General features: G+C 41.7%; 1 protein-coding gene across 1 annotated transcript in view; it reads right to left on the bottom strand.

Moving 5' to 3' along the window:
• Window positions 1-23,870, bottom strand: part of ACSL3 (acyl-CoA synthetase long chain family member 3) — a 56,533-nt gene extending 32,663 nt beyond the window's left edge. Inside the window, exon 1 of the mRNA XM_090284624.1 lies at window positions 23,624-23,870. The gene's annotated coding sequence lies outside the window, so the exon portion shown is untranslated. The remainder of the gene's footprint in view (window positions 1-23,623) is intronic.
• Window positions 23,871-25,390: the final 1,520 nt, after the last annotated feature.

The raw sequence follows: 25,390 nt of genomic DNA, 5'->3' as shown, positions 1-25,390 counted from the left end.
AACACACAGTTCAGAGTGCTGAGTCACTCTGCTTCAACTTCCTCATCTATGGAAAAACCTAATGCTACTCTGCTTTACACTGACTTTCCCAAGTCACACAGATGAGCTTTTTATTCATGACTGCTTCATTGAAGGAGAACGGGGGAATGGCATGTTCAGTCACCGCTATGTTATCCAAATGGTAGGGCAGGAGCCGTACTTAGTGCAATTACTTGACATATTTATCAATAAGTACTAACTAGCCGAGAATTGAATTGGCTTGACTATATTAGGACAATCTGAATAGGACTACTTACCCCTTTAGTACTGTTTGTTTATTCCAATTAGCACCGACAAAATGGTTAACAAGAGCCAACTATGTAAATATTTCAGGAAAGCATGAACTATTAGATTACATAATGATATCCTCCTGGCTAGTTGGTACTTGAGGGTCTTAATATTCCAACTCAATCCAGCTAAGTACTATATTTAATATTGCATGAACCCATACCTAGGAGAATGAACAGACAGCCTAAATTTTTAAAGTGAAGGCTGTTTTTGTTAACAGCTTTACTTCCAAATGTATCTATTTTCTTTCCCAGAGTAAAATAAAAACAACATTAAAGAAAATTCAAAAACCAGAGGCTAAATATAATTGTTTTAAACATACAAAATATTGTCAGCAAAAATAATGTGCTTATAATGAGAGCGATGTATGCATGTTTTGAGGAAAAAAATAGTTATTCAGGTAAGCTTAGCCTTTGAGAATGTAAAGAGATCAAAGTGTCTAAATGAGAATTTTCAAGATAACTTTAAAATGTTTGTTCCATTTATGAGTAAGAGCTACAAGAGCTTAGGATAATTTTGCAGTCTAGGTCCATCCAAGACTATCCAATCTAAGTCTATACCTTTTCTTTCAATACAAAGGACTTATAAATTATTCAGTAAGAGTCCTTAGATGTTTCTTTATCTTCTCCTCCAATTGTCACTTCCCCCCAAAAGCCTTTCTTATCTATATCTTGGCCTATCAGTTAAAAACAAACTTAAAAAAAAAAAAAGCAAATACACACATAATTTGAAGTTTAGGTATATTGTGGAAATATATATAACTACAGAATAAATTACCTGCATCACAACTAACATTATATCAACTTCATTGTTTGTACTACCTGAATGTTAAATAGTTAAGAATAAGGTTTAAACCTGCAACTGTTTCCTTTAGTCAATACTGAGTCTTCTATTGTATTATATTGTATTCATATGGTCTTAATCGTGTTTTTTAATTCTTCACATAAAATAATTTCTTCCCATAAATTCTCAATTATTTTAGCACTAATAAAGCTTTTTTGAGATAACAGGATTTAAAATCAAAGCTACTATGATAAGAGTTGTCATCTCTCTCCTGTCCTCCATCCTCCAGTGTGCCCAGTTTTCTAGCCTCTGCAACTTTTCCATAAGTGTTCAGAAACTAGACTGTGATTTAAAAATAGAAGGCAGGCAGGCAGGCAGGCAGGCAGGCAGGAAGGAAGGGAGGGAGGGAGGAAGGTAAAAAGGAAGAGAAGAAGGAAAAAGGAAGGGAAGAAGGAAAAAAAAAGAAATCCCTCTTGAAGAACTAGGAGAAATATTTGGTATAACTCTAAGAAACCTTTTTCTGTTAAGCCAAGCAAATCGTCTGCTGTCCCCTCTAATACAGGTCATTTTCACATACAAATGAAAATGCTCTGCAGACTCTCTCTACTGCATGGCTGTATGCACAGATTACACTTTCTGCTACCATCTGCCTGTGGACCATTGAGATGAGTTATGGAAGTGCTGAGTCCATCAAAACTGGTCAACTTTATATTTAAATATGAATTATTAATCTCATGGAAAAAATATACTTTTTAAAAATCATTGACACTATTACGGATGTCCCAAATTTTCCCCTCCTTCGCCCTCCTCCAGGCAGCCGGCCCTGCCGACCACCACTCTCACCACATTACTGCCTGGCCCATGGAACATGCGTACATGCGTATGTGTTCTCTGGCTGATCACTTCCAGCCCCCCTCCCCCGACAGCTCTCAGTCTGCTCCATGTATCCATGCCTCTGGTCCTATTTTGCTCATCAGTTTATTTTGTTCATTAGATTCCACATATAAGCGAGATCACATGGCACTGGGACTCTTACCCTTTGCGACAGATGGGTGGACCTGGAGATTATTACACTAAGAGAAATAAGCCAGTCAGAGAAAGAAAGATACCAGAATATACTTTCTTTTAATCAAAATAATTGAACATTAAGGAAAAAGTAACAGTATTGAACTTGCTGTGAATCTGTAAAAGACTTAAAACACTACATAACATCTATGATAATGGGTCTAAATTTATTCATACACAATTCTATTTGTTCATGTCCTCTTTCATAAAATAGTTAACCTATATACAACCCACAAATTTCTTTTCCCTTTTTGGCTACCTGCCCAAGTCTAGGCAAAATTATGAGAGAGAGTTACCTCTGTCACTTTACTCCCAGGCACCGCCTGCCGCCCCCCAAGCAAATGTACTAAACTCCAAAACCACTTCGCTGTCTGTCCCAACCTAGCTGACCCTCTGTAAGTAATACTAATTGCAGTCGTTTATATAAATGTCATACCTATTGTTTAATATGCAGTAATTATATCTGCAATATCAGTTCCATGTAAATCTAAACTCTGTTGATCCATTCTTGGCTAGAAATTTGAAGTTTGGGGTTTCCATAACCCACTAATTACTAAAAGAAATTCACAGAGAAAATACTGTGTTCCAATGTATTTTCTTAGTCACTTCAAAGCACTCTTCATTTGGCCCAGGATATCACTCAAGAAGACTTAGGAAAGAAATGTCTAAAATAAATTAAATGGGCAAAGTTAGGGTTACACTTGCTTCATTTCAAGATGGTAATCTTGGATATGCACATAAAAAGTCCAGAAGGACCCACTCCAAATTGTAAGGGTTAGTACCTAGCAAAAGAACTGGGGGAGAGGAAAGTTTCCCTTTTGCTTACACACTGATACTATTTACAGTTCTTAATAATAAACAAACTATGTAATTCCTTTTTAAAATCAGTATAAAACTTAAGGATTAATAAATTCAACTGATGTGGGCAAAGATTTTAAAATAATTTTCTGAAACAGAAGAAAGTATCAACAATTATTCTAATAGATAAAACTGGATAAAAGTAGGTAAAATCACATTTATTGTTTTATATTCTCAAAGCACTTTCCCAACATGGACTATTCCTTATAACAAACAGTTCTATCCAATTTTTCCTTCACTTCTCAGAACACTAAATATCTTTCAAGCTGCTCGATCCTTAAATTCTTGCCCCAAAATTTCACAAGCTCTAATTCACTTCAAAGGGAAAGAATAAAACTGTGCCATAGTTTACCACCATGACAACTGCAATTAACGTGCACAATTTGCTATAGGTTAACAAAAAGTCCACTGCCCTTTTCCAGGCCTTGACCCTGCTGCTGTCAAAATATCCAGTTGGAAATTCAGAATAACACTCATACAAATTTAACCCTCTGAGTGCCAACGAAGCTGTGAGCAACAATGACAAATTTTCCTAGAAGTGCCAGGGTCACTCCCAGCGACTCTTTTTTCAATGGCTATAAATGTAAATAACAATGGAATAATTCGTATTTTATGTTTTGTTCTCTTTTTTTGTACTTCAGGTTATATAGTGATATAACTTTTTCTCATGCTGATCCAAATTTCAAATTTTTATGCTTTTCAAATACTGACATATTGTTATAATTTTTACTTACATTTTAAATGGTCCTTTTAATTTCATTTATCTTTGCAATAAATTGTCAAAACTCTATGCAGTGTGCATGATAAGGAAGCTTTTGCTCATAGACATTTTCATTGCTTCACGGTATAGCGTTAGCATTTTGTTTATAAACTGTTTTTCACTGTTGATGTATGTCTCTAGTATGAATGCTGTTTGTGTTCATTTTTTTTATATGTTATGAAGTGGTTTCTTTTTTTTCCAAAACTTTATGCAATATTTGGAATACTTCTTGCCTGTTATCCATGTTGCTATGTGTTTTTTCAAATTATAATCACAGGTTTTATATTACGCCATATATTACAGTTCAAAAGCCATACTGAAGGAAATATACTTTCTTTTTTCTAAAATAATTGTTATAATAAAATAATTATAATGCAATAAATTTTTTGCTAAGTTGTGTCAAAGAACACTGCTTACAAAAAGAAGAGTGTATTTACTATAAGTTGTGAAATTTTCAGCAAATTATTATGAATAATAATGTTTTTTATAGACATTTTCATAAACTGCATTTCTCAGCAAAATAGCCTGGCATTTCTCACACAAATTTTAGCAATTACGCATGGCACTCAAAGGGTTAAAATGACCATCACACATTTAAACTGTAATACCAGTCTAATTAGTGCTAAACTTTGCAAAATAGAGGCCACTGAGTTCAAACTCTTACACGGATGCACAATGAAATCATATTGAGGAAAGGAAGGTAAATAATATTGCTGAATAACATGGCTTAATGTTCCAGTGGGTTTGCACAATATTAAAATTAGTATGACAGCTACTTTCTCATTACTTTATAATTCTATTTAAAAATGGGGCTACACTTTTAACTTAATATATTTCATACCTAATAGAAATACTTTATAATTAAAACATTTTACCAGTTGACAATGGTAGGAGGTACTAGCAGTATCTTCAAGATACGTGCCTTTGTTTCAACACCTGTCAAAACAAAACACATGAAGAGAACACACACATTACTACCCATGGTCTGGTTAGTCACAGCCAAGTATCAATCTCTTCCTGGAGACAGTTCTACTTCCAAACCTAACAGAAAAATTGCTGTTGACTTTTTCTGGAAACACCATCTATCAACTAGCAAATGACATTTTATCTGTAATTTTCACCAAAAAAAACATACTATGTACCAATACACACCTATTAGAATGGCCAAAACACAAAACACCACCATCGCCGAATGCTGGCAAGAAGGCAGAGCAGTAAGAACTCCCATTCACTGGTGGAGGAAATGCCAAAAGGTACACCCACTTTGGAAAGCAGATGGCAGCCTTCTCAGACTAAACGTACCCCTACAATATCATCCAGCCACTGAGCTCCTCGATGTTTACCGAAAGGAGTTAAACATTTATGTCTACAGAAAAAACTGCACACGGACATTTGCAGCAGCTTCATTGGTAACTGCCAACGCCTAAAGTAACCAAGATGTCCCTCAAAGGGTGAGTGGATGAACTGCAGCACATGCAGACAATGGAACATTATTCTGTGCCAAAAAGAAACGAGCTATCAAGTCAGGAAAAGATGCCTATTACTAAGTGAAGAAGCCAATCTGAAAAGGCTACATACTGTGTGAGTCCAGCGACATGACATTCTGAAAAAGGCAAAGCTAAGGAGACAATAGGGAGACAGGAAAAGGCCACCATGGGTTAGGGAAGGGGACAAACGGGCAGAGGCCAGAGGATTTTTTAAGGCAGTAGAACTACTCTGTATGATACTATAATGGTAGATCAATGTCACTACATGTTTTTCAAAGTCCACGGAATATATAACGTCAAGAGTGAACCCTAATGTAAACTAAGGACTCGGGGTGATAGACACGTCAATGTGAACTCAATGTAAATTCATCAATTATAATAAATGCACCATTCTGATGCGAGACGTTGCAAAGGGAGGAGGCCATGCATGTATGAGGGCGAGGGTAATGGGAAATCTCTGTATCTTCTCAATTTTACTGTGAACCTGAAACTGCCCTAAAATTTTTTTTTTTAAAGGTACGTCCAAAACTTTTTTTAAGTATACTGAGTTTATTCACTCATTAGGATGATGGTTAAGAATTACTGATATTTATAAACAGTATTTCACTGTGTATACAACACTTTTACACATTACCCCAATGATTTTCTCAGTCACCTGAGAAGCAGATAGTTAGCTGTCAATAGTTATTTTTTAAAAATGTATTGACATCAGCCTAAACTCAAAGAGCTAGTTAAGTACAGTTGACAGTTATTAACTTTCTCATTCCCTGGAAGGCAGTAAGATATACTTTAAAAAAAGAAAAATAAATCAGACCTTAATCCCTGTTATTTTTTTTAAGTATATTTTATTGATTATGTTGTTACTGTAGTCCCACTTTTTTCCCCTTTTGCGCCCCTCTGCCCAGTACCCCCCTCCCCCAGCAATCCCAGTCCCCCTAGTTCATGTTCATGGGTGATGCATATAAGTTCTTTGGCTTCACCCTTTCCTATATTATTCTTAACTTGCCCGTCTATTCTGTACCAACCAATTATACTTCTTAGTCCCTGCACCATTTCCCCATTTCTCCCCTTTGCCCCTCCCAGCTGATAACCCTACAAATGATCCCCTTACCTGATTCTGTTCCTATTCTGGTTTGCTTAGCTGGATTTTGTTTTTATTTTTTAGATTCAGTTGTTGATAGTTGTGAGCTTGTTGTCATTTTAGTGTTCACAGTTTTGATCTTCTTTTCCTTAAATAAGTACCTTTAACATTTCATATAATAATAGCTTGGTGATGATGAACTCCTTTAGCTTTAGCTTGTCTAGGAAGCACTTCATCTGCCCTTCCATTCTAAATGATAGCTTTGCTGGATAGAGTACTCTTGGTTGTAGGTCCTTGCTTTTCATCACATTGAATACTTCTTGCCAGTCCCTTCTTGCCTGCAAAGCTTCTTTTGAGAAATCAGCTGAGAGTCTTATAGGCACCCCTTTGTACGTAACTCTCTGCTTTTCTCTTGCTGCTTTTAAGATTCTCTCTTTCTCTTTCACCTTTGGCATTTTAATCATGATGAGTCTTGGTGCGGTCCTCCTTGAGTCTAGCTTGTTTGGGACTCTCTGTGCTTCCTGAACTTGTATGTCTATTTCCTTCACCAAATTTGGGAAGTTTTCCTTCATTATTTTTTCACATAAGCTTTCAATTTCTTGCTCTTCCTCTTCTCCTTCTGGCACCTCTATGATTTGGATGTTGGTACGTTTAAAGTTGTCCCAGAGGTTCCGAAGCCTCTCCTCTTTTTTTTCATTTCTTGTTTCTTCATTCTGTACTGATTAAGTATTTATTTCTTCCTTATGTTCCAAACTGTTGATTTGAACCCTGGCTTCCTTCACATCACCATTCGTTTCTTGTGGATTTGCCTTCATTTCACTTAGCATAGCCTTCTTCCTTTATGGATTGCCATACTCAAGCATATCTGTCAAGCCTATGAGCATCTTTATCACCAGTGTTTTGAATTCTGTGTCTGTTAGGTTGGTTATCTCCTCATCTGTTAGGTTGGCTATCTCCTCGTCGCTTAGTTCTCCCACTGGAACCTTGATCCGTTCCCCCTTTTGGACCATTCTTCTCTGTCTCCTCATTCTGACAGGCTCCTGTGTTTGTTTGCCTCTGTGTCTTAGGTAGAGCTGTTGCTCCTGTTACATTGTAAGGGGCGGAGCCTTAGGTATTCGTCAGTACAGGGTGACCCATTTCACCACATTGTGGCACTGTCTGGATGAGTATTTCTTCCTTATACCTTTGTTTGTTGGACTTCCATGCATCTTGATTTTCTAGAACTTCTGATTGTCTCTAGTTTTGAGGTAGCTGTATTCCTTCTTAGTTGTGGAGGGAGACCCAGTGTGTCTGTCTATGCTTCCATCTTAGCCAGAAATCCTAATCCCTGTTATTCCTTAATAGCTTTGGCTCTAGACAAATTCATTCATTTATCCATCTAGCCTTGTTCTAGACAAGGTCGTACATTTATTCATCTATCTATCAGTTTGTCCATTGGGGGGGAATCTTATAATATAGAAATGCAGACGACATATATAAAAATTCATATCCATAAATTCACAGAATTTCTGTAAATAAAAAAATAACAGAAAAGTGGGCTATGTATACTCGTAGGAAAAAATCCAAATGTCCATTAATGATGAAAAAAGGCCAACCTCACTAGTTATCAAAGAAATGCAAATTAAAACAATATCATTTTCCCCATCAATTTTTTTACTGCATAAAAAGAGTCACAAGTATTGGCAAGGATATAGGAAATGAGACAGCTCTTGCTATTATTGGGAAAGTGCAATCGCTTTGAAGAGCAATTTGGCAGCATCTGGCAAAAGCTGAAAGTGTAAATTCCTATGACCCAGCAACTCTCTTCAGAGAATTTTGCCTTAAACTTTGGCAGCACAACAGGTCCTAGTATTTAACTGACCCTCAATAAATTTTGCATTTCGCCCAGGCTGGCATGGCTCAGTGGACTGAGCACCAGCCTGCAAACCAAAAGGTCACCAGTTCGATTCCCAGCCAGGGCACATGCCTGAGCTGCAGGCCAGGTCCCTGGTTAGGGGACATGCGAGAGGCAACTAACCGATGTTTCTCTCACACATTGGTATTTTTCTCCTTCTCTGTCTCCCTCCCTTCTGCTCTCTCTAGAAATAATAAAATATTTTAAATAATAAATAAATAGGTGTTGAATTTCCTGAACAAATATTTACTAGATGCCTACTCAGCTCCATACCTGACGATTCTCTTTTCATGGTACTGAAAAATCCCTACTCCAGAGGTAGAGACAAATGGGATTTTGACATGTCAAAAGCTACTGGAGAAGTACGCAAACTGTATCAAAAAAGGTAAATGCAGCCCTCTGTCTAAGAGAGGGAAGAGAAAGTCAGAAAGTTTGACTATGATGAGTTGACGGGATCCATATATTTTTAAGGAGTCAACCTTGTGAGAGAACTGCAGGCAGTAGTAACAGTGTCCATCAAGTAAAGATATGTTTAAGGAAAGGGCAATCTAAGACAACACTAAGTACTTGCAGTAAGATGATAAATGACCCCAAAGGTATCAGAGCCCCAATCCTTAGAACCTATAAATGTTGCCTTTGCAGATGTGATGAAGTTAATGATTTTGAAATGAGCAGGCGATTCTGGTTTATCCGGCGGGCCCTAAATGCCATCACAAGTGTCCATATGAGAGGGAGGCAGGGGGAGATGAGAACCACACAGAGAAGACGAGTGAAGACGGAGCAGAAGGACTTGAAGACGCTGGCCTGGCGGACATGCGCCAATGCAGCACTCACAGGGACTGAAGGGGCAAGAACAGCTTCCTCTCCAGACCCTCTGGAGGGACCGCAGCCCTGCCAACACCTCCCTTTCAGCCCCTTACTGCTGAGCTGAACGTTTGGCCTTTATCAACTAACTGTAAGAGAATAAATTTCCGTTGTTTCAAGCCCCCAAATCTGGTGTCACAGCAGCTTTAGGAAACAAACACAGTGTCCCACTGCCGTGCACACCGGGCTAAGGAAGCGCTGAGCGGTTCAAACACTGCCCAGGTCTCTGAAGAACTATTAACATTTTTACGCAGGAGAACGGCATAACCACATCTGTTTCACAATGTTAAACACAGTGCCAATGTCGAGAATTTATTAATGGAAAAAGAAACAAAAACAGGAGGATGTATCCAAACCAAAAATCCAGACAGAAGATGAAGTTCGAGATCAGCAGATATTTGAGGGAAAACCCATCCAAATGACAGACACAAACAAAAACAAAAGAGTGAGAAGGACCTGGCCAGGTAGCTCAGTTGGTTAGAGCATTGCCCTCTTACACGAAGGTTGTGGGCTTGGTCCCCAGTCAGGGCACATACAAGAAACAACCAATGAATGCATAGTAAGAGGGAAAAAAATGAGGTCTCTCTTTCTTCCTCTCTAAAATCAATAAAGTAAAATAAAGTAAAATTTTAAAGAAAAAGGGGGAAGAAGAAAATGTAAGAACGGAGTCGCTCAGAAGGCCATTAAGACGCGGCGAGCAGGAAAAAAGAAGTTTATTTGGAGAATCAGCAAGCAGGGAGGGAGCCCTGCCATGGGCGGTCAGGACTCCAAGCTCCTAAGGGAGATGGTGGTGGCTTCATAGGGGGAAGAAAAAAAAAGGGATTTTTGAGCTTAGTTGGCTGTTTGGTCATCTGGCAGCTGCGAGTGCAACGGGCTGATCAAAGCAGAATACGGTTCAGTTTGAATCACCTGTTATCTCCCAGGCAGCTGCAGGCAAGGGGGAAGTGGGGGCATGGGAACCGGGGGTGTCAGAAAACTCAATGGAAATAGACAATGTTGGAAACAGAGGTAACACTTTAAATATGTATATGTAATTAATATTCTCAAGATATAAGAGAGGCTATTATTACATGGATGAAACAAGGATGCCATACTGAAGGACTGAAAATAAGAAAAAGCTCTAGGAAATAAATAATAGCACCTGAAATTAAAAACTAGTAAATGTATTAGAAAATGAGGTTGAGAATCATTTCACAGTAAAGAAAGCAGAGTAGGAAACAGGAGTCAAAAAGATGTTTAAAAAGGTTTCAAATTAACCCAAAAGACCAAGTTCCACTAAAGTAAGTTCTAGAAAGAACAAGAGAAGGAAGAGGCAGAAATCCCTGAAGCATTCTGCAATAAAATATCCCAGAGCTGATGGACTTAAGATTGAAAGGATCTGCTGAGTGCCAAGCAGATAAATGGGGGAAACAGTAACTGACCTCTAGACACAGCCCCGTGAATGCTCAGAGGACTAGGTATAAGAGTATCATAAAAGCTTCCAAAAAGCAAAACCCAGGTCACCTAGAAATGTGGTGATTCCATAACTGATCAACACATAACGATACTTTTTAAAAGCACGTGCTATATATAGTCACCCTTTCTGTGAAGGAGTAAGAACCATACTGGCATCAGATGTCTCAGCAGCACTGGAAGCCAGGGGGCTAAGTCTTTAAAGTGCTGAAGGAAATGACTATTAACCTAGAATTCCACTAACGAGGGTGAAATGAACGCTGGCCTCTCTGCATCTTGTTCAAGCCTCCTTGTTCCCATGGCCTGCAGGCTAATGGCTTCTGCTTAGTCTTGCATATATACATGTAAACATTAGAGGAATTCTGCTTGTAGCTTGAGGAGATAAGCGAAGTATGTATTGTTCAGCAAAGATCTGCAGGAACCCTGGACTGAATTTGTATCAAATAGCACAATCTTTCTCCAACCCCTGCAGGCATCCTGGTAGCTACAGTTGTCAATTCCTCGAGCCCCGCCCCCATTTCCGCTTTGCCTGACATAAAAGAAGCCTGAACTCTGTACTTTCTTAAAATGGATTTAAAGCACCAGGAAGTCTCCCATCTCTTCTGTGGACCCCTTCTCAATCAATAAACCTTTCCTTACTCCAAACTGACATTTTGAGTTTTGGCCTTTCTAAGCATCTTAACCAAATTATTATAAAGTATACAACTTAAGCACAAATGGGAGAGATGCAGGGGGCAAGGGATGGAGGGAAGAGGGACCACTGCAGAACTTGCAAACCATCTCCGGATACGACACGTTCCCACACAGGGCCAGGTTTACCATGTACAGGTAACCCCCGTATAACACGGTTGTTAGGTTCCTAATAAAATGCCATGTGATGCAAATCCAAGTTATACAAAACAAAGAACTAGGACAAAAAGGGGGGTTGGGTTCCAAAATTTTTTTAAAACATACTATTATATTTTTCTAATTAAGAGAAATATCTTTATTAAAGCAATTTTCATCAAAAGTATTACATATCAATATGAATTAAATGTTTTCTTCATCATCACTACTAAGCTCTATTAACCGAATGTGTTCTCTTTTTGACAAGATATCCTCATCTCCTGAACTTTCTTCAGCATTATCTTGACTCCTATGCTCTACTTTTTGCAAAAAATCAAACTCTATTATTTTAGGTTGCTTGCTTTTAGCTGAGAGGTCTTCATAAATTTCATTATACGGTGCTAAGCACATTTAAAGTTCTCTCTTAAACTCTGTGCTCCTTTCAATGCAAGGGTCTTCATTTAAGAAATAGGACTCTTAACTGTTCGGCTGAGTCTAGGCCTTTCTTTACCCTTTCTAGAGTAAACTGTTTAACTTCTTCGTTTTCATCAGTGCTATCATCCCCTAAGTTATCTTGGCACATTCCAGATGTCATTTCCACCTAAACTGCTTCATCAGTTTCTTCTTCTACCAGCAATTCTTGGATATCTTCTAGTCTTATCGTGTGAGAGCAAAACTGTGTTACAGAAGTGCCGTGTTATACAGGGGGTGGGAGGGGAGGGTTCCCCAATTCTCTAACTGTTAGAGCAAAACCGTGTTATAGAAGTACTGTGTTATACAGTACAGTATGTAATTTTAAATTTTTAGTAGGCTCAATCTCCAGCCCCTTCACTCCTCACAGGAAGTCTGTGGATGGGACTGAAAGTTCAAATTGTCTAATCTCTTGGTCTTTCAGGTGACCATCCCCATCCTAAGGCCTTTCAGGAACCTCAATCCTATATCACTTCATTAGCATTAACTCAGATGTGATCAAAAGGAGTTTTTCTGTTTGTGTGTGTGTTTAGCTCACACAAAGGCAATTTAGTAACAGAAAAGAATCACTTGAGGAATCCGGTTCACAGACAGCCACTACAGAGACCCGGCTTCCTGCAGGTACTTTCAGAGGGAAGGGGATGACATCCTCAATGTGATTAAAGACAACCCTATCAGGAAATTCAGAGGACTTAGGAGCTCTGTTCCCAAACGGGGGACAGAGATCAAATATATTTATGTATACCCTAGGGCTCTATTATCATTCTCTATATTTTAATAGTTTAAGTGAGAAGGAAAGAAGTGATATGATCATGTCAGTTTTTTTTAAGTATTTAAAAACAGTAACTATCAATTAACTTTAAAAGGATCTTCTTAGAAAAAAAGACTCCCTTAACTTCATAAAAGTATAGATGCTTATCAGAAGCCAACAGCAAACATACTCAAAGGTAATTTCCACTCAAGTCAGGAACAAGAGAAGCAGTCCGGCTGTGACCAGAAGGAAAACGCCGACCTTAGAACCACTGGCCACACGCGGCCTCTGACCACTTCTTAGAATTAAGATGTGCTCTAAACGTAAAATATCCACAGAACTGCAAAGATGTAGTATGAAAAAGAGAATGTAAAACACCTCATTAATAATTTTTATATTGATTATATGTTGAAATAACATTTTGAATATACCGAATTAAATAAAATATATTAAAGTTACTGTTTCTTTTTACTTAATAGGCTCTTGACGTCCATGGCTGAAAGGCTTTTCAAAAGTAAGGGTTTATTAGACCACTGCTAGCAAGAAGATAGGTTTGTGGGGCATGAGGTCTAAACCACAGCAGCAGAGCCTCTTTTTAGCTAACTGTGGAAACGGTCGCCTGAAAGTTCATCTAAAATTCCAACATAGACTCAGGAGTGTGAGCAGTCTTTAGCTGGCTTTGCCCTAGAGTTGTTAACTGATTAACCCCTTCTTGCTTCTTCTTCCACCCTCTGGCCTGCTGTGATTTAATTTAGGACACCTCAGAATTTTCTCCTTGTCAATGCCTACTAAAAATCTAAAGTTACATATATGGCTCACATTTGAGGCTCTCATTGCATTTCTTTTGGAGAGCACCACAGTCTAGCCACGGCAATAATGAGAAATAGAAATAAGGAGTATGAATCCTGGGAAAGGAGACACAAAATCATCAGCATTTGCAGATAATTGGCTGACAAGAAAAGAAAAATCCAAAGAAGCATCTGAAAACTATCCAACCCGAGGGAGAATCACTAAGATATTTTGACATTAGGTACATAATAAAAATTGGTAGTTTTCCCATATACTAATAAACAACTGGAAAATGAAAAGGGAAAAGATCCTAGTCAACTAGCAACAGCAACTTTAAAACACTTAATGTACACATTTTAAACATAGATATGTGCGTGTGTACACAATGCTATATATACAGACATACACACATGTATCTGTGTGTGTATATAGATATATAATGCACAGGCTCCTGGCTGGCTTTGCACCCGACTCTGCAGACTCGTGAATAACTGCCTCACTTAGCTGCTGAAGTCCTGTGTCCTGGTGTTTTACTGTGAGCCTTTCTCACACCCCTCAGGTACTGTACCTTTTTGCCTTTCCCTCTCCTAAGCTCCAAGGGCCCTTCTTTTGCTTCTGTAACTTGTTTTCTGAGCCTGTGCAACCCAGCTGGCTCACTTCTACTACCTCTGTAACTTTCTAAATAAACTTTCTCTTATCATCTGAGTTCTTGGCTCAGGATTCTTCACTGAAACCAAGAGCCGAGGTCCAATTTTGCTTCCAACACCACCAGTAACACTTCCAAAAGAAGGATCTGTCTTCAGACCCTCCACCACTGCCTGGCAATGACCTCACTCAAATGAAGACAAAGTTCCTTGCCCTGTGCTCAAGCCTCCCCATAAAAGCCCCACTGGCTGTATGCCTCTGTTTATCTTGGGGTGGCAGCCTGGTTCTAAGGAACATTGCAGTGTGGGGTGCAGCAGACCTGATGTGGAGCCCCGTGCATAGTGTGTGGGCAAAGGGTTTTGCAATCAAGTAGTCTGTGATGAGGTAACAGACCCACAGAGGGAAAAGACTGGCCCAGAGTCAAGAGCGAGGACACTGCCCGGGCACCTGATCTTCCTCCTACTCCACCCTGCCTCCCCAGGAGACTCGGAAATCAAACCTACATTCTACGATAAGAAAAAGCTTTTTAAAGGATGAGCAATAACGAAGCTATTAAGATAACCAGTGACTAGACAGAAAAACGAGCCCTGGCTGGTTTGGCTCAGTGGATTGAGCGTCGGCCTGCGAGCTAAGTGTCGCTGGTTTGATCTTCCAGTCAGGGCACATCAGAGAAGGAAAACTCTGACTCCAAAAAACCTCCGCTGCCTTGCGGCATACCTCTTCAGGGGAAAGGCTAAGGGAGTAAACCCCGACAGAAAATCCGGAGCCGGAGTCCCTAAGGCGGTTTGACGTTGTAGTCAACACCGGCAACTCCTGCGGCGCACCTGAAGCCAAGCTGTATTGACTCCGTCTTTCCCTTGGATCCTTCAGCTGCGAAGAGAGGGGGGGTCTGCTGCATGGGCAACAGCAGACCCTCCATATCACCCTGCCCAGGCTCTGTAGCTTCAGCTTCGCTGGAGAGGACACTCCAGCGTCATCGCAAGATGTCGATTCAACACGGGAGGAGACAGATACCGTGTCACTCCCGAGTCGGACTGCACAGCCATTCTCGGCGGTGCAGATAGACTCTTAAGAAGCTTCACCATCGTCTCTCGAGACGGACGGCTGCCAACGAATGCTATAGAAAGACAGTAAAAGATCTGCACTCATGGAAAGACAGTCTAGTTCCTGGGTAGAAAGGATAAATATAATTCCACCCAAATTAACCTCTATACCAAATCCAATCCTAATCACAAAATCCTACTAGGATTTGGTTACTTGTTTTGTATGAGTACTTGATATACTAATCCCAAAGTTTATCTAGAAGAAAGCCTCTGAAGATGAGCTAATAAAACCTGAGAACACATAGTGCACACTTGCCCAGAAGCCACAAGGACTGTCAAAGTAAACTCGAACTTCAAGAGTCAGCTGAAGCCTCTCCGTGAAGTCCTCCTAGGTCCCACAGACAGCACTAAAAGGTCCCTGTGTTCTCTGACAGCTCCCTCTACTCCTGCCTCACACACACGCCATGAAAGAGCACAGAAGAAATCGCAAGTACCTTGAGAGAGGTGGAACACAGGGAATATGGGGGAAGTTAGAAATGCAGGTGGAATACAGAAACATGTAAATAAATAGACCGACACAGGATTTTAAGCAAGACACCTGACAAGTTTGTTTTCTTCAGAATGATTAGCTGGGTCACCACAGAAAACAAACCAGAAAGGATTCCGGGTACGCAGTTATTGCAAAAGCCCAAGTGAAGCCTGAGGAAGTCCAGTTTATGGAAGTACTTACAGAAGAAGCAGGACCAACCGCAGAGCCTTTTCTGAGGTATGACCAATAGGATACGGGAGAAGTGAATATTAATCTTTGAAGAGTAACGTCAACATTCCTTACATAGAAATGAGGATTACAGGAGAGCAGACACTCGTGAGAGTGCGCATGCAGAGAGCTGGCTATGAAGTGTGACAGAATGAGCAGACAGGCACTGGTCAGAAATTCAGGACTGGGGCTCCAGACAGAGCTGAAGAGGCAGGCTTTAGAGTCACCACTGGTTCTCTCCATATTAGAGTTGAAACCATCAAATCCCTCAAAAATAACAAGGTATGAACTGCGCGGGTCCATTATATGTGGATTTTTTTCAATAAATACACACAGTATACTGTAAATTTATTTTCTCTCTTAATTTTCTTAATAACATTTTCTTTTCTCTAGCTTACTTTATTGTAAGAATACAGTATATAACTCATAAAAAACAAAATGTGTTAACTGTTTATATTATTGGTAAGACTTTTCTGGTCGATAAAAGGCTATTAGCAGTTAAGTTTTGGGGAGTCAAAGTTACAGGAGGCGTTTTGACTGTGTAGGTGCTGGTGCCCCTAACCACCCCTCCAGCCAAGTCGTTCAACAGTCAACTGTATATTCAATTGAAAGGTAAAAGGATTAAGGACAAACTATAAAAGCCAGTAAGAAAGGTGAAGAAGCCAAGAGCAGTGTCCTAGAAGCCAAAGACAGAAGGAGGGTGGACGAGGGCACTGTCAGGAGTGTCAGAGGCTACAGAGAAGGTGATAGTGAGTATATTAACTACAACAGCAGTTGGTCTGGCCCGAGACAGTCCATCATACTTTTTTGCCTTCTTGATCACACAATTTTTAAATTATACCTGTACATTCAACCTCCTAACTATTCAAATACATATTTTATCAACAGTCAGTCTACCCTTAGAGAACTCCTGAGTTCCCACTCACAAGTGCACACGGGTCATTTGGACGTCAGGTTGTTGGCCTTCCCAAACTTTTCTGGTATTATGCACATACCTTTCACCTGAATTTAACAAAGATTTACTAAGTATCTCACGTCCATCGTTGTGGTAGGCGGCAGAGAAGATGAATTCACATCTTCTACATGCAGGGCCCTGGGGGGGCACATGTGACTAAAGCACGAAGTCCCTGCCCTCACAGAGCCGCCTACTAGCTACTCTCCCCAAAAGGGGCCCAGAAGAAACACATCATGTTTTAGACTTATCTAAAAAGAAAAATAGCGAACAAAATTCTTATTTGATAAAGGAATTTGAAATCAACAAGAAACACAAAGCTAATCACCTACAGTTAACATGCCTGTCCTCTGGCACCATACAACATAAATAAGCAATATTTACTTAAACATACATACAGTCAGCTCTCAGTCATCTGTGAATAAACTATCCATGTGTCAAAAGCAATCCCCTAATACTGACTCATTTTTCTGGGTTATGTCCCATTCCAACTTCTCCCGTGTAATCTTCTAACACACGATATAGTGTAAGAACATACAGTTTAAGGCTTTCACAAAGTAATTCAAATCATTATACATGCCAGTTTTACTAGGTCCACAATTTCTCAAATGAACTTGCAGAGAGACATGCTCCCTATATCCAATACCCTTCAATTATTTCCCAGAGCCAAGTAACCCAAGTTCTTCAACTGCATCCCAAACTCAGTTCATCTCTAAAGCTGCCCCAAACTAATAAGCCTCCAAGCATGGGCCTAGCTTCTATCTACTAGCTTCCCTTCTCAAAACTCTAAGGATCACAAGATCCTTTTGGTAAGAACTGCTGGCATTCCAAACATGTACACACCTTCAATACTGTGTATATGTACTATTGTTCTAGCATACTGTAAACACTACATATTGTGCATAAAATATGTATTTTTAAAAATAAGAAATAGCTGGTTCAATTCCCATTCAGGGCACATGACTACGTTGCACATCAGGTCACCAGTTGGGGACGCAAGTGAGAGGCAACCACACAGTGATGTTTCTCTCCCTCTCTTTCTCCTTTCCCCTCTCTCTAAAAATAAAATAAACAAATAAATAAATAAATAATTTTCAAAAAATAAAAATAAGAAATAAAAATAAATAAATATAAAAATAAGATATAAAATTTCTAATATTTTCCTCCAGCACCAGAGATGGGTTGAATCCACACCCCAGAGTACATGTATCCTATGAGCAGACATCATCCTTATCCTAGAAAATGAAGCTCCGAAGTCAAATAATTTGCTGTGATCACAAAGCTAGAATGAGGTAGAACCAGACTTGGGGATTCAAGCAAGAGTGTGGTCACAAAGTTCAAGCCCTTCATCACTCCTCTGGACCACACCAATCTCTCCTTATACTGCCTCTCTGATCTCACTACCAGCCAGCCACAGCCTCCCACAACCTGCCCAACTCCAGGTGTTCTTTTTATGCCTCAGAAAGTGATACACACCCTGGCCAGGTAGCTCAGTTGGTTCAAGCATCATCCTGATAATACACCAAGGCTGTGGGTTTGATCCCAAGTCAGGGCACATACACGAATCAATGAATGAATGCATAAATAAGTGGAACAACAAATCGATCTCTCTGATCATTCTCTCTCTAATCAATAATGTTTTTAAAAAGAAAAAGAAACAAAGGAAAGTGATATACAGACTAAAATTTTAAATTTCTAAGGAAGGTGCGATGCTATCTAAGCAGGCACTAACTAGTCTGTAGGTCAGACCAAGTTTCAGAGAAAATGATGAATACAAATCTTTAGACTCAAACACATGAGCAATATGGAAAATTATAATACAAAAGGAAAATGACTGAGGAAAATATTAATTGTGAACACGTAAAAAATGAGTGTGTATTATGGTTCATCTGGTATTGTTTCAAATTAAGGTTAATTCTGTTTACATTAAAATTATGTCAAGTAAAGTTCTAAGATTAATTCATTCTGGTTTTCTATGAAACTAAAATAAAGTCCTTGCTTCATCTTAGAAAGAGGTAACTATCCCACCCTTCCCCCATACAAGGGGTTATCAAGTCCAGAAATCTGTCTCCAGGGGGAAGCGTTTCTAGTTGTTTTGGTCTTAAAGGAAAAAACCAAAGTCAAGGTCCAGAATGAGAATTACTGTAATCCCAATAAAAGTAAAATAAATAAAAATAAGAAACTTTTGTGGTTAAAGTAAGAACTTTTTATAATTTTAGCCAAAATGATACTGAATATTTTAAAACCCAGAAGCATCAATACAGAAAAATAAAGACTACTTACAAAACGAATTTAGAACTAAAATAATATTTAAAAGGTCAAGACCATGGGGCAGGGTACTTAGTATCCAATAAAACCCACCCAAGTACCCCAGTGAACTCCAAGTAATAAACACATCAATGAACACACAGGGGGAAACACACAAAGCTAACTAATAAAATTTCAAAGAAACCCAAGATAGAAATATGGCACAGATAACAAAAAGCCTGAGCCAAGTAAAATGAAGAGGTGGAAAGGGGGGTAAAGATAAAAAACACTGATGGAGAGGCCGATCGTCACTTTGTTGAGCAAGAATGTGTTACAGACAAGGAAACTGAGCTCCAGACAGGCTGAGGAGCCAGACAAGGCCACACTGCCAGGCCTGGTATGGACAGTGGGTGCCACACGGCAGTGCCACATGGCCGTGCCACGCCGACGGTCAGAGCAGCACGATTAGGAGCAACTTGGGCAGGACCCCTAATGCCCTTCCTGTAACAGCTCAGAGCCCACGTGGTTCTCTTCACGCCCTGGCTGCCCAGTCGGGGACCTTCCATGCCTTCAACAATTACTCAAATAACTGAGTCTGTGTTTGTCCTCCAAGCTTTCGTCTTTCATTTCCCTCCTGGGACGGGATTGATCCTCACAGCTTCCCTGGTCCCCCCAAAAGAGGTGAAGCCTCAATTTTACCCATTCTTCAAACTCAACTTTTTCTTCAAATCCAACCTATGTCTCCTTTTGCTCAGCTCCCCTTTCCCTGACTACTCTGCCCTCTTGACTGCTCACTCAACGTTAACCAAATCTTCTACGCATGTATGCTTTTATTTATATAATGGGTTTGCTCACACACCAGATTCAGAATTTACTACTTACCAAAAAACTACTTCTGAATGTCAAAGAAAAACAAAACAAACAGAAAAAAAGAGGCACAAGGAAACCTGAAGGTGGTGAGTATGTCTATTACCTTGACTGTGGTGAGGTTGCCCAGGTGTATACACGTCCAAGCTCACCAAACTGTACACATTAAATACGTGCAGATTGTAGCGTAACAGTTAAAGGACAGGGGAAGGAGAAAGAATGAAGAAAGGAAGAAGAGACAAAAATGCTTCTGTAGTGAGGTGTTCTAAAAAGACTGTGTCATGAGTCAGCTAACAACGGGCTGATTTCCACCAGAAGGTAAAAATTCCTGGCCATTTTCTGGAAATTGCTTAGGGCTCCATGATAACGGACTGATTTCTATCAGCTCAATGACAGGCCGTCCCCTGTTACTGCAGAAGAGGTGTCCCTCCCCCCAGCCTGTGCCTTGGATCCCACCCTCTCAGGAACTTGGTACTAAGGAGTAACGCTTTTCTCACCTGTACTCAGCCTCTCCCACTCGGCTCCGCCTTCCCAGTCACTAAATCCAGTGGGTGGTACTCAATTCTCCTCTCACAGGCCCATTCCACAGCGGGAACTGCTTCCCCCCTTGGCTGCGGGGACACCTGCTTCTGGCTGTCCTCCCACCTCCCTGGCCACTCCTCTGGGCTCCTTGGTGAGCTCAGCCTCCTCTCCTTAGCTCATCCCAGGCCTCCTCTTGCTCTTAGTCTAGTCTCTCCACAGACAATCGCCCAGGCCAGGTTTCACTGATGGCTGCAAAATGGCAAACTAGTAATTACCTCTAAACCTCCATCTCCTCAGTATTTCCGCTATTAAATGAGCTAACATGATAGTACTTTGAAAAAGGGGGAAAAAACCAGTCTGGGTATTAGTATTGTTAAACAGCAACTTTGAAAGTAAGGACTTTCTCAAGTTCATCTCTTTATTTATTCCACACGGCACACCTGTATGCGGACGGCCTTCAGTAATGTACTGCAATGAACTGTTTGTATTGGCTCACTTCATATTCAACTGAAACGGTCACATATTTAACAGCTTTTATTTCCCAAATCATGTCATCATTTTTATCTTGAGGTGAGAACTACTCTGTCAAGTGTAAACTATACTGAATACTTTTGATAATTATGACACTGCTTATTTAAAGTTAGAAAATCCTATCACCTTTTTGGGCCTGCCTTCACTGAAAACATCCAAATCCCGCCCTCAAGTTCAAATCGCATCAAGATTCTTGCTTCCCAAGGTTCCTCTTGAGAGGGGAAAACTTAAGCATTACAGGAATATTTAAGCTTTAAGTATACCCCGAGGGTAGGTGGAATGACTACTTGAGAAAGTTCCCTATCTCATTTCATATCTTGCAATGCGAGTGACACTCTGATTAGGAACAGATACTGTGAAATGAAATGTTGCTCAAGAGTTCTCAAACCCATTAGGGACATTTAATTACAGTCTCAGAACGCAAGAGTGTCATTCTAGTAAAATCTCCCTGTATCAGTTCAAAAACTGCCTGGACTAGATTTCCATCGGAATCACAGTCCTCATTATAATCTTCATTCTCACACCACTTTTCCTTCCCTTCACATCCTAGCTTGTAATTATGCATTTATTCTATAATGATTTGCTTCACTTTGGTTTCCTGGTTTCCTCAGGAAGGTCAAGGATCACATGGATTCTGTTCACTGCTGTACCCAGCACCTTAGGTGGTGCCTGACATACAATAGGAATTAAAAGGCTTTAGCTGAGCAATTAATTGAATGAGGAGTGAACTGATCATTTAATCAGAACCAGACAGCTGAGAAAGAGCTTTCAGGTCTGACTCCCCCAAACCAGACGGGGCATGATTTTCCCCATAATTTGTCTATCCTTTGTTTCTCCGTCTCTCTTCAAGAAGGAAAGAAAGCTCAGCTTTAAGTCATCCAGTCCAAACGACTTACAAATCCAGTCACTGAGACCCAGAGACACTGGGTGACTTGTCATCTCGACCCTTATAAACAACGGACCTCTCTGCCCTACACCCAACAATGCCGTCCTCTAGAACCAACCCTGTATGTACAAGGACAGAGAAACCAGGAAAAGTCTGATAAGACAAGGCCGGAATGACTACAGAAGCCTTACTCATCCCTAAGGGTGAGACCTGCACAGGAGAATGCAGAAAACAAGAGAATAGAGTCTGTGCAACAGGCTCCCAGGTCAACACCTCTTCCAGGACCAACAAAAACGCTGCAGGAGCAACTCAGCAGCTCCCTTCCGTTCTGGGGACTAATCTGGACCGGAAAAAAAAGGTTGTGATGATCATGAAAAATGGTATCACCAAACCACAGTGCTCCTGGCCACCCAAACAAAAATCCACTGTGGCAACCATTCGGCCAGCCACCAAGAAGACCCAGTCGGCGTAATACTTTGAGGGCTCCGGATTTTTTGACAGGATGCTCTGAATCCCGCCTTCTCGTCTCACTTGCTGTGATCTGGGACAAGTTCTCGAGCCCACATCCAGACTGCAGTTTCTCCAGCTGTTTGGGAATAACCGCCGCCCTAGAGGGTTTTAACAATATAAAGACACCGTGCATAAAGCTCTTAGCACAGTACCCGGCACAGAATAAGGCTCCATAAATGTCTGCTATTTGTCATTTTATTCCGTTGCAATCACCTTCATAAGGCCTAGTCCCTCTCTGGCTTCCATATAATTTTCCTTTTCATTGACTTCATTGGAGTGACACTGGTTAACAAAATTATACAAGTTTCGGGTGCACGATTCCACAATACAACAGCTGTACAGTGCGTGTTCAACACCCCGAGGCAAGTCTCCTTCCATCACCATTTCCTTCCATATGATTTTAAAGCCACTGCTCCAACCTTTCTCTGTTTGGAGGGGCCATAGACACAGTGGGCGAGTCATTCTTGAAAACCGGACTGGGCAAACCAGTTCAATGACTCACTGCCTTGGGCTCTGCATCTCCGAAACAGGGCCGATAATACCTACCCCCAGGACTGCACGCCCCCGGTGCTACACATTCTATTCCTGGTTTGTCATTAAAACGCACTTAGCGAAAAGTAAACCAACTCTCTCTCAACCCCCAAACACCGATCAGTCTTCACCCCAGTCCCGCCACCACAGACGGCGGCCAGAGCAAACACCAAGGTCGATGCACCTCACACACCCAATTTCTTCTCGCACCTGGCAGCAAGACACCCCCCCCCAGCCCTAACCCCGCCCCTCCAGCATGGTTTTCCTAAATCGCAGGACTTTTTTTTTTTTTTTTCTTTTTTTTCCTCCCAGGGGCCGCGTCGCAGCCCATCAATATCCGAATTGCCAGCACCTACCCCACGGCGCCCGCCCCGCCCCCAAAGGGGAGGGAGACCCCGTGCATCCTTCCACCCCGGGACTGCACCGCGTCTCCGGCCGCGGTTTTCCCCCACCCCCACCCCGCTCACGTGGGCGCTTCGGCCCAGGCCCCACGTCACCGCTCCCGGAGGACCCCGTCGCAACGCCTCCCACTCTGCCCGCAGCTTGTCCCCCCACGCCGCGGCCCGGCTGGGGACCCCGCGGCCGCCTGCGCGCACACCCCCGAGGGCCGGGTTCGGTCCCGTTCCTCCCCCACGCCGGGACCGCCCTCGGGCCCATCGCCGCCGCACGCGCAGGCGGCACAGCCAACCGGCCCCTGCCGTCCCCACAATGGGCCCCCCACTCACCGCGACGCCGGGGCTCCGGGTCCTGCGGCCTCCGGCCCACGCAGGCCTGGCTGCGCCCCACAGCACTCACGTCCCACGCCGCCTCCCGGAGAGCCTGGCGCAGCCGCCGCGGCCGCACACCGAGGGGACGACCGTCGGCTGTCCCGTCGTTGTCGCCGCCTCCTGCGAGCCCCGGCCGCGGCGAAAACTGCAGCGCCGCTCCCAGGCGCCGGCACACCAGCGTCTGTTGAGCCGAGCCGCCCGGGACGCGCTCCCCAGGCCGGCGCTCGTTGCATATGCAGAGAGGCCGCCGCCCATTGGCCCGCGGGCGGTGGCGCGTGCGGCGCTCGGCCTATCGAATTCCGGCGGCGCGGACGGTCCGGGGCGGAGCGGGGTTACTACGGGTCATGCGGCGGAGCCTCGGTGGACTGAACCCGACCGCAGCCGCCACGGGACTGGAACGGGGTTGGCCGAGAGGGACGGAACCGCGGCGGCCGGAGGAGGGGAGCCGGGCTCTGCGGCTGGGACTGGGACGGACGGGAGGCGGGTCCCTCGGGGTCTGCAGAAAGGGCCGTCCTTCCTGAGGAAAAAGACCCCACCCCACCCCCCAAAAGACGGGAAACGCACTTTTACTGCCGTATATATAAATCTTCGTCTAGGTCATGAAATAATAGGCATATTATTTTCATTCTTAAGTGAAGTCGTTACCCTGTTTTTGCACCAATTTGTCATTCTTGTTAAATAAAATGATATTTGGAAATACCGTAAGCGAAAGGGGTTCAAAAATTCAAAGCATGTTCTTTTATTATTTCTTTTGTTTTGGCTTCAACTAACCCCCCAAATGAACCATTTCCCCTAAATGCACTCACTATTTATGCAAGACTGACACTTGTTTTCAAAGGGTAAAGTTTACTCCAAATTACTGTTTTTGGACGTTCTTATAAATCTAAAAGTGTTTATGTATTTTTAAGGGTTTGCCTTTATATCATTTTAGACTCTACGGAAAGAAAGAATGACATCGAGGGCAGGCAGACTGCCTCCCCACGAGCGAACGAACGAAAAAGCAGAAACCAAGACACAAATGACTGAAAACCACAACTGCGGGGCACTGTAAGAAAGACCACCTTCATTACCCTAGTAGCAATAGGTTTGGGCTTTTTTTTTTTTCCAATCCAACATATTATTTAGTTAGTCTATGAACAAAATTGAACATTAAATCAGATCTGATAGCACGGGAAATTAAATAGGTTGGGAGGGTTTTGATTTTTTTTTTTTTAAGTAGTGGTAGAGCTAGAAACAGCGACTTGAATAGTAAATCTCGCTGTGCGAAGCAAAACATTTCGTGAAGTAGGTGAAAGGTGACCATGTTGAGCCAGCCTCAGGCTAATACAGGGGCTCACTTCCCAGGAGAATCTCAAAATAGGGGAAGCCGCCTGAACTTGAACTAGGTGGAGTGATGATACACAGAGCAAAGCAAGCTCAGTCACCTTGGGCCCAGGCCAATTTAGCTAGTAAAACAATGGGCGCCTGACTCAGGCAACCTGTTCTTCCACTAGAAAGTACTGTGTTCCGTTGCTTGTTAACCTATGGAAACGCTATCAAAGGATACACCCTGACAAAAAATGGAATACAGAATTTCTTATTTGAAAAGACTACCACCATTCTGTATGTAGAGGAAAGTATATTTTAGAAGTGGTAGCTCCAAGACCAGGAAAAAAAGGCTCTAGAAAAATAACTAATTTCCAAGGGAAGAAAACCAATATTGAAATTTCTTTTTCCATCAGAAGT

This window comes from Furipterus horrens, unplaced genomic scaffold (assembly GCF_987537825.1).
Source record: "Furipterus horrens unplaced genomic scaffold, mFurHor1.1.pri manual_scaffold_1, whole genome shotgun sequence".
Classification (NCBI taxonomy): domain Eukaryota; kingdom Metazoa; phylum Chordata; class Mammalia; order Chiroptera; family Furipteridae; genus Furipterus; species Furipterus horrens.
This window is presented reverse-complemented; position numbering and strand designations above follow the sequence as displayed.